This window comes from Eptesicus fuscus, chromosome 1 (genome assembly GCF_027574615.1).
Source record: "Eptesicus fuscus isolate TK198812 chromosome 1, DD_ASM_mEF_20220401, whole genome shotgun sequence".
NCBI lineage: Eukaryota > Metazoa > Chordata > Mammalia > Chiroptera > Vespertilionidae > Eptesicus > Eptesicus fuscus.
This window is the reverse complement of record NC_072473.1, coordinates 123,447,256-123,458,421: the sequence shown is the minus strand read 5'-3', so window position 1 is coordinate 123,458,421 and position 11,166 is coordinate 123,447,256.

Sequence of the window (11,166 nt, the reverse complement as noted above, 5' to 3'; positions counted from 1 at the left end):
TATTACCATTTAAAAAAATTTTTTTAGATAAGCTTGTAGAGCTATGAACTTCCCTCTCAGGACTGCTTTCATTGTGTCCCATAGATTTTGGATTTTTGTATTTTCATTGTCATTTGTTTCCAGGATTTTTTTTTTATTTTTTCTTTGATCTCTTTTTAAACCCAATCATTGTTTAATAGCATGCTATTTAGCCCCCAAGTGTTTGATTTTTTTCATTGTTTTTATTTTAGTTGATTACTAGTTTTATGCCATTTTGATCCAAGAAGATGCTTGTTATGATTTCTATCCTCTTGAATTTGAAGGGACTTTGACTGTGTCTTAATATGTGGTCTATCTTTGAAAATGTCCTGTGTGTACTGGAGAAGAATGTATATTCTTTGGCTTTGGGGTGAAATGTTCTGAAGATGTCAATTAATTGCATCTGATCTAGTAAGTAATTTAGGATCACTGTTTCCTTTCTGATTTTTTGTTTAGAGGTTTTATCCAGTGGTGTCAGTGGGGTATTAAAGTCCCCTACTATGACTGCATTGCTATCAATCTCTCCCTTGATATCTTCCAGAAGTTTTATTATGTATTTGGGTGCTCCTATATTGGGTGCATATATGTTTACCAGAGTTATATCTTTTTCTTGAATTGCTCCCTTTAGTATTATGAAGTGACCTTCCTTATTGCTTGTATGGCCTTTACTTTGAGGTCTGTTTTGTCAGATATAAGTATTGCAACCCCAGCTTTTTTCTCATTTCCATTTGCCAGAACAATTTTTTTTTTCTTCACTATCAGTCTGTGTTAATCCGGTGTTCTGAGTTGCATCTCTTGCAGACAGCAAATATATGGGTCGTGTTTTCTTATCCATTCAGATACCCTATGTCTTTTGATTGGGGCATTTAATCTGTTTACATTTAATGTTATTATTGATAAGTACTTGTTTGTGGTCATTTTTATTCTTAATATGTGTGTTTCTTCTTGCCTTTCAGTTTCTTCTTATGACAGGAGATCCTTTACCATTTCTTGCATTGCTGGCTTGCTGGTAATAAACTCTTAGCCCTTTTTTTGCCTGTGAAGCTCCTGATTCCACCTTCAATTTTGAATGATAGCCTTGATGGGTATAGTATCTTGGATTCAGTCCTTTGCTTTGCATCACTTTGCATATTTCCTTCCATTCCCTTCTGGCCTGGTGTGTTTCTGTTGAGAAATCAGTTGATATTCTAATAGGAGATACCTAGTATGTAACTTTCTCTATCTATCATCTACCTATCTATCTATCTATCTATCTATCTATCTATATCTATCATCTATCATCTCTGGCAGCTTTTAAGATTCTTACTTTGTCTTTGGTGTTTGCCAATTTAATTGTAATGTGTCTTGGTGTTGGTCTTTGGGGTTCATCTTGTTTGGGACTCTATGTGCTTCTTGGACTTGTGTAGTTTTTTTCTCACCCATATCAGGGAAGTTTTCTGTCATTATTTCTTCAAACAGGTTTTCTATTCCTTGCTTTTCTTCCTCTCTTTCTGGTATCCCTATTATGAAAATGTTGTGTTGTTTTGTGTTGTCCCAAAGCTCCTTAAGACTCTCCTCTTGCTTTTTAAATTTTCTTTCCAGGTTTTTGGGGATGGTGCTACTGGTGTGATCTCTCAAGTCTCCTGGGCTTGGTAATGTAGGGCAGCTCCTACTTGAGCTATTTCGGTTCTCTTGATGTAGGGCTATGAGCCGGGAAGGCACACCTGTAGTATCCAGAAGTCAGCAGCCATGGAGGAGGGTGTCCCAATTTTTGCTGTCTTGCACCCTTGGTTGAAATTGTGCATGCCCAGGGGGAATTCACAGTGGCACTCAAGAACTATCTGTTGGGGTGGTGGGGATCAGGAGGCCTGTGTGCTGGAAAAGCGTGACTGTAGTGTCCAGAGTTCTGCAGCTGTGGGGTGGGAAGACTTAGTTTTTGTTGCTGCCTCTGTGGTTGGATATACACGCTCCCAGTGGGAGCTCACAGGGGTACCAATGGTATGTTTTCCACGTGGAACTCTGACTTACTCTGAGGGGCCCTGGTGCTGAAGTTGTGTGACAGTGTCTGTGGGCAGTTATTCAGGAAGAGTGATTTCAAAATTTCTACTGTGGAGCAGTGCATCCCTGTTTGCACAATATCGCACCCAGCGGGGGCTCCCAGTGGCTCCCAAGAGCTGCCTGTGGGGTGGCGGGCTTCAGAGGCCTGCATGCTGGAAACACACAACTGTGTTGTCCGGAGGTCTGTCACTGGGAAGGGGGAAGCTGCACTTACTGCTGCAAGAGTGGTGTGCCTTTGGAGGTGGAGGTCCTAGGGTCTGCGGGTCTGTGGGTGGGGCAGCAAGATTTTGGCTGGAGTGGCTGCTGGGTCACAGGCAGTGTCCAAGGCCTGTCTGGGTGGTGGTGCTGATGAGTTCCTAGATGAGGCCACTCTCCCCTTCAAGATGGCGTGGGCTCAGTGCCTGAGTTCCACAGGCCAGGGAGTGTCCATGGCAATAGTAGGTGCTCCCTGTCCAGGAGAGTCTGGTCTACAAGCCCCTATTACTCGTGTTGGATTTAACTGTCCCTCACTCACTCACACACACACACCACACACAGTCACACTATCCTTTCACCCTCTCACTCACTCACATCATCTCCCTCAACTCCGTACTGCTAGCCGCCATCTTTCTTGGTCCTCCCTGTAAATTTTTAATAAAATATAAAATTCATGAAGGGAATGAAATTCATGCTTCATTCCACTAGGTAGACATGCTATACAATGTTGCTATGGGGGGACCTTATTTACTTTCACTCTCCCTCTCTCTCTCTCTTCCCCCTACATTGTTTTTTATAAAATATTTCACTTTTTTGTACCTGCCTGAACTTTGGGACAGCTCTATAAATTTATTTTGGTTTATAGATTTTACTTCTTTCATCTAAGATTTGGAAGTAAAGCGTCATTTTTTTCAGTCTGATCACATTTTCATACTGCCTACATCCTCAAGTAATGTTACCGCTAAGCCAATGGCTTATATTTGACTCCTAATTCTCTTCCTTATAATACTCATCATTTAACTGGCTCTTGGAAGCACAGGAGTGAATTGGGTGAGGGACAACTGATGATGATCAGTCAATGGGAGTATGATAGTCTCTTCAACAAATGACCCTAGGACAACTCCGTCCACATGCAAAAAAAATAAAGTTGGACACATAAGGTACGCCATATACAAAAAGTCACTCACTCATAATGGACCCACCATCTATATATATAAAAGCCTAATATGCAAATTGCCCCCACAGGTTCAACCAGGAGACCAATCGCTCGATATAACATGCGCTGACCACCAGGTGGCAGCAAGAATGAAGGAAGGCCCTGGCCCGCAGCTTGCAGCTGGGGAAGGAGGCCCCAGCCAGCACCTGGAAGGCCCTGATCAACCCTGACCGCTGGCCAGGCCTAGTGACCCTACCTGTGCATGAATTTCATGCACCAGACCTTTCATGTAAATATAAGGGCTAACATTATAAAACTCTCAGATGAAAACATGTGAGTAAACCTTCATGAACTTGGATTTGGCACTGATTTCTTAAATATTAGATCCAAAGGAAAACAATAGATAAAAATAGATAAATGGTCTTAATCAAAATGAACATCTGTTTGCATTAAAAGACTATCAAGAGAGAAAAAACATATCCTCCATAACGGGAGAGAACATTGGCAAATCATACTTTTAGTGAGAGTCTAGTATTCAGAAGAGAGAAAAGCCTTAACAACTCCAAACAAATGACAAAAGACCAACCATACAGATCAGTAGACGACCTGAATGAGCAATTCCCAAAGAGGATACACAAATGGCCAACAATCACATGATGACATATCAGTATTCCTTAGCAAAAGCAAATCAAAACTAGAGTAATAGCTGTAACACCCACTAGGATGTCTAAAACTTAGGAAAATAACAAGTATTGTGGGGAAAACAGAGAAATCAGAAACGTTATACATTGTTGGTGGGATTTTTAAATGGTACAGTAACTGTTGAAAATGGTTTGGCGGTCCTCACAAGTTTAAATATATAATAAGTATATGATGCAGTAATTCCACTCCTAGAGATACCCCCCAAATAAAAACAAGCATTAAAAAATACATGAACGTGTATGTTCATAGTAGCACAAGTCAAAACAGCCAAAGATGGAAGCAACCCAAATGCCCACAGACTGACAAATGCATAGACATAACACGCACTGTCCGTGCAATGGAATGTTATGCAGCCAGAAGAAGAAGTGTTATAATGAGGATGAACTTTGAAGTCATTATTCTAAGTTAAAGAAGCCGGACACCAAAGGTCACATAATGTCTGACTCAACATATATGAAGTGTTCGGAATACGCCAATCCATAAAGACAGAAAGTTGTCTAGTGGTTGCCAGGGGCTGGGGGCAGGAGGAATGAGGAGTGACTGACTTCCTTCTGGCTATATGATTTCTTTCAGGACTTGGCAAAGCGTTTTGTAAGAAGATAGACGTGATGGTTTCACAGTACTGTGAATTTACTTAATGCCACTGAATGGAATACTTTACAATGGTTAATTTTACAATGTGGGTTTCAATTCAGAACAATTTCAACTCTATAAATAACACTTTTTAGTTCACTGTAATATAATAGTCAAGTGTTAGGATAAAAAGTAACCTTTAAATTTTAACACATTCATGAAAAATATTAAGTCCATTGTTGCTTACATATAAATAGGCTTCAGGGAAAAATCACTCTATTTTTTACAACAAAAAAATATTGCAAGTGTGGTTTTGATTTTAAAATATGGGCAACGGAGAAACCAAGATGGCGGCATAAGGTAAACACCTAATTGTTGCCTGCCACAACAATTTTGAAACTACAACTTTGAAACTAAAACAGAGTGCACACCGTCCAGAACCACTGGAAAGCTGGCAGAGTGGAAAACCTACAACTAGAGAAAAAAAGAGAGAGGGACGCTGAGCCTCAGGAGCTGTGGAGGTGCGGAGATCCGTGAGCGTGGAAAGGGCGGGCGGCTGAATATGTGGCAGGCTTGCTTGCAGCGCGCGGAGAGGGAGGGCAGCAGATGCGTGGCTAGCTTTCTTGTTTGGGAGAAAAACAAAACCTCCCGACTGCACTGAAATCCAGCTGTGGTCGGGGAGAAATTGGTCTATTTGACAGTGGGCTAGGCTCAAAAGCTGCCTTCTCTCAGAGGCGCGCAGCCATTGATTAGGGCACAGAGAAACCTGCCCTCTTAGGGCGGCGCGGACGGAAATCAAGTTTGTCTGCGCCACCCTGAGACTCCGCCCCATCCAAGCTGAGCACAGCCCTCCCAGTGACTGGATTTCTTGTTCGGGAGAAAACCAAAACCTCTGGTCTGCACTGAAATCCAGCCCCAGCTGGGGAGAAACTGGTCTGTTAGGCAGCGGAAGAGGCTCGAAAGCTGCCTTCTCTCAGAGGCGTGCAGCCATTAATTCGGTCACGGAGAAACCGCCCCTCTTAGGGCAGAGCAGACGGGAAACCAAAGCTTGTCTGCGCCACCCTGAGACTCCGCCCCATCCAAGCTGAGCACAGAAGCTCTCCCAGCAGAGACACTGCTGATCCTCACAGCCAACTGGCTTGGAGATCAACTCCCGCCAGTGATACCAACAATCCCAACCACTCTGAACTCCAGTTTCTGGGGACACGTGGGGGACCCAGACGCCTACAGGACTCTCGGCCATCGGTTGGAGAGTGAGAGTGACTTTTCTGTCCGTGTGGACGACACCATATTTCAACCACTCTCATAAGGGACACATTCAAGAGGCAGACTCAGTGAGCACCAAAGCCCTACTGTGTCTCCAGCACAGCAATTCTTCCGTTATAGACACAGCAGGCCCTCACAACCAATTGGACCGGAGGTCAATTCCTCCCAGTGTACCAACAGCAATCAGGGCTTTTAACTACACCAAGACTTTCCACTCAGCCCACAAAGGGGAGTACCAAGAGCGACCACCTAGGGTGATTGGGGAAGCTGAGCTACCAGCCCCTATAGGTCACCGACCACACAAAGCCACTCCATCAACACAGGGAGGCAACCAAAATGTGGAGACATCGAAGTATGTCACAAGTAGGAGAGATAGATGAAAGCAAACTAATGGATGACACAGTGTTCAGAACCATATTTATAAGGTTACTCAAGAATCTTCTAAAAACCGCTGAGAAACTTGAAGAGACCTTCAAGGACCTAAATGAGAATACCAAAAAAATGGAAAAGGACCAGTCAGAAATTATGCATACACTGTCTGAAATAAAGAATATACAGAGTAGACCACCACACCCGAAGAGTCAAACCAAAGATCTGGAATATGAGGAAGAAAAAACACCCAACCAGAGAGGTGGAAAGAAAGAAGAATCCAAAAGTGTGAGGATAGCATAAGGAGCCTCTGGGATGTCTTTAAGTGTACCAACATCCGAATTTTTGGGGTGCCAGAAGAGAGAGAGCAAGATACTGAAAACCTATTTGAAGAAATAATGACAGAAAACTTCCCCACCTGGTGAAAGAAATAGACTTACAGGTTCAGGAAGCGCACAGAACCCCAAACAAGAGGAATCCAAAGAGGACCACACCAAGACACATCATAATTAAAATGCCAAGGGCAAAAGACAAAGAGAGAATCTTACAAGCAGCAAGAGAAAAACAGTTAGTTACCTACAAGGGAGCACCCATACGACTGTCAGCTGATTTCTCAACAGAAACTATGCAGGCCAGACGGGAGTGGCAAGAAATATTCAAAGTGATGAATAGCAAGAACCTACAACCAAGACTACTCTACCCAGCAAAGTTATCATTCAGAATTGAAGGACAGATAAAGAGCTTCACAGATAAGAAAAAGCTAAAGGAGTTCATCACCACCAAACCAGTATTATATGAAATGCTGAAAGGTATTCTTTAAAAAGAGGAAAAAGAAGAAAAAAGTAAAGATAAAAATTATGAACAACAAATACATATCTATCAACAAATGATTCTAAAAATCAAGTGAATTAAAAATCTGAGGAACAGAATAAACTGGTGAACATAATAGAATCAGAGGCATAGAATGGGAGTGGATTAATAATTCTCAGGGGGAAAGGGGTGTCTGTGTGGGAGGTATGGGAAGCGACTGGACAAAAATCATACACCTATGGATGAGGACAATGGGGTGGGGAGGGAACCGGGTGATGGAGAGATATGGGGGAAAAAAAGGAGAAACAATTGTAATAATATGAACAATAAAGATTTATTAAAAATAAATAAATAAATAAATAAATAAATAAATAAATAAATAAAATATGGGCAACATACCTGAATAGACACATCCCCAAAGAGGACATACAGATGTCCAATAAACATATGAAAAAATGCTCAATGTCACTCATCATCAGAGAGATGCAAATTATAACCACAATGAGATATCACCTCACACCTGTCAGAATGGCTGTCATTAATCAACAAATAACAAGTGTTGGTGAAGATGTGTAGAAAAGGGGACCCTTGTGCACTGTTTGTGAGAATGCAGATTGGTGCAGCCACTGGGGAAAACAGTATACAGTTTCCTCAAAAAATTAAAAAATGAAACTGCCTTATGACCCAGCCATTTCACTTCTGGGAATATGTCTGAAGAAACCTGCAACACTAACTTAAAAGACTATACGCACCTCTATGTTTATTGCAGCATTATTTACAATAGCCAAGATTTGGAAGCAGCCCAAGTGCCCATCAGAAGAGAAGTGGATAGAAAAGGCTGTGGTTGCCCTAGAAGATTTGGCTCAGAGGATAGAGTATTGGTGTGTGGACTGAAGGGTACCAGGTTTGATTCTGGTCACAGGCATGTACATCGTTCACAGGCTAGATATCTGGCCCTAGGCCGGGTGCTTGCAGGAGGTACCAGATCAATGTGTCTCTCTCACGTCAATGCTTCTCTCTATGTGTCTCTCCCCCTCCCTTCCACACTCTCTAAAAATCAATGGAAAAATATCCTCAGGTGAAGATTAATAAAAAAAAGTGGTTGTACAATTACAGAATTGTATGCTACTCAGCTCTGACAAAGAAGGAAATCTTACCTTTTATGACAACACTGGAGGCCCGGCACACAAAATTTGTGCACTGGGGGGAGGGGGTCCCTCAGACCGGCCTGCACCCTTTTGCAGTACAGAACCCTCCCGGGATGTCCAACTGATGACTTAGAGTAAAGAGGGCCTAAGCCGGCAGTTGGACATCCTTAGTGCTGCCACAGAAGCAGGAGCAGCTCCCGCCACTGCCTGACCAACAGGGGAAGTTCCTGCATTGAGCATCTGCCCCACTGGTGGTCAGTGTGCATCATAGCAATCGGTAGTTCTGCCATTGGATGTATTTGCATATTAGCCTTTTATTATATAGGATGGTTGGATCTAGAGAGTATTAGGGTAAGTGAAATAAACCAGTCAGAGAAGACAACTATCATATGGTTTCACTTATAGGTGGAATCTAATTAACAAAATGAAGTAACAAACCACATAGAAACAGACACATAGATGCAGAGAACAGACTGACAGTAGTCAAAGGGGAGGGGGATTAGGGAGCTGGGTGAAAAGGGGAAAGGGATTCAGGAAAAAAAACCCACCTCAACCAACCTCATATGCACAGACAACAGTATAGTGATTACAAGCAGGGAAGGGGTGGGGTGGGGGAGGCAGAAGATGGTAAATGGCAGATAAATGATGAGGGAAGCAGACATGAGTTTGGGTGTGAACATACAATACAACACATAAAGGATGTATTATAGAACTGTATACTTGAAATCTATATCATTTCATTAACCAAAGTCACCCCAATAAATTCAAGAAACATTTTTTAATTGTCAAAAGTGTGGCTTGGTTTTTACATTTGTGCAAATCTACTTAATATCTGCCTGACTAGGAAAGGTCCGGATGTTCTTACCTGCTTCTGCCTCCCACCTCTTACAACCTGCTGTTTCCATGGAAGGCAACGGAGCAGTTCTGATTCTCTGATGCAGAGCAGGGAAGGGAAGGTCTCACTGGTCCCCACCAGGTTCTTATGGACCATTCCCCAGAGTTCCCAGAATGACCATTGGGCACTGCTGAGGTCTAATGTCCTTTGATGACATTTAAGCAGCCCTCTGAGAGCAGAAAGGCTATTAACTGATTTGCCAAAAACACAGACTACTGCAAAGGACTATGAGAGAGGAAGTGTGTGCCCTCTGCCCTGACGTTAGGAGCCTGTCGTGCGGCATCCAGTCCTTTGGCGTTGTGGTTACAGCACAGACTGCAAAGGGCACAGCCCCAAGTCCCTAGCGTCCTAGGCCAAAGGCTCCTTGGGGAGGCGTCCCTCTTCTCAGGAACCATGGTGTCCTGGCACCGCTGACGGTACCTATCTGTGTGAGGGTACACCCAGGGTACCGTGGTCCTGCCACAGCCTGAGCTCCTGATTCGCCTCCCTCTGACTTCCAGGTGCGTCACCTCTCACGTTTTCTCCTCCCCGGGTCATTTTAAATTGACAAAGGTTCCTTGGGTCTCACCTGCACAAACGCACAGAGCCTCCTGTGTCCTGGCAGGTAGAAAGGAAGTCTTTGACAGGACCTGGGACCTAATTACGTGCACCCAGGCATGTGCACGGGGGCACGAGAGTGCGTGCATGTGTGCACATGTGTATATGTGCATGCCAGTGCATGCCAGTGCCATGGGGTAGTGCATGTGTGATTTTGTGTGTGTGTGTCTCAAGGGAGGCCAGAAGATGTTATCCTTTTATTTTATTTTTTCCAGTACCCATTGGTGAAAATACCCGTGTCCGCTAAAGCTTATTCCATGAGAACATCAGGTATTGTCTCTATATTAATTTATTAATTTATTTATTGATTGATTTATTCATTCCTTCATTGGATTGGTTGGGGTGTAATTGACTGAGAACAGGATCAAAGCTAGGCATCTGAGTATGTATTAGTAGTTCCTGGTTTCCACAGAAAGCCAACATCGGGAAAACCTTTATGAGCACATTCTGGTTTCCATGGCAACTGGGGTAAGCCATTCTTTTCTTGAGGCAGAACCCTTTAAGGAGGATATTTACAGACTGGAGAGATGGAGTAACTGTAGGAACATCGAGATAAGTCGGTGTCTGCAATCAATGTGAGTTGTGTGTGTGTGTGCGTGTGTGTGTGTGCGCGCGCGCGCGTGCTCGCCCATGTGTGTCTGTGTTGCCAGTGTATGGTCTTTAGTGGGACTTTAAGCGCTCTAATCCCGCCTGTTTTGTACGGGAGAATGGCAGCCCTCTTGTTGTGGGCTAAGGTGATTGAATAACCTGTCATACCTCCTTCCCCTTCAGTGTCCTAGGTGACACCTGCTGCCTGAGGGTTTTGTCACCTGAGTTCTTGAAAGCAGAGATCCCCAAGTAGTTCTCATTTTACCCCTCTGTGTGGAATGATTGTCACATGAACCCTTAAGGATATAAGCTCATTCATTTACACCTCCTTATAGTAAAAAGCTATTATGTGAATGGGAGAAGAGCTGAAGTCTGCAAATGAGACAAGTGGGTAGGATTGGAAGATCTGAATAACTTTGTGTAACTGGGGGATGATACTGTACTCACCCTCAGTCACTCACACACACACAGAGAGAAACATGTTCTCTATAAGTCAAATTTCCTGTTATCACACCATTAACTGCAGTTGGATAAATAGAATTCAAGTCTGTAAATGGCTTCATTTATCATATAAGCCTAAATACAAGTTCCTTCTTGAAGGCTCTGGGATTTTTGGCTGTGTGTTTGAAAGTGAATGATGCCGATATAACGTTATTTGTGTTACGTTTATTTGTGTTTCTAAAGGAAAGCACAGCATTGGTAGGATGTGCCGTTGTATTCCTTGTCGGGGATGTGGCTTAAGAAGAAGCAGGTTGTAGGTTAAGGATGTCTGTCTTCCAGCTCAGTCTTATACGCTGCTGTTCGGTGCTGAAACCCAGCTGTGCCAATTCCATTTCCCCTCTACCTTCTGACTGCCTGTGAGGTTTGACCAGTGGGGTCTCCAGAGGGCCACAGGGGGTCTGGATGTGACACAACCGGCTGTCCCTACCTGTTCCTCTCAGGGAGCACCCCGATAATGACCCTTCATATGACAGGCCGGGGCATTTGATTTCAGTAGGGACCAGCCATCAGCTGACCGGTGAACGCTCTCC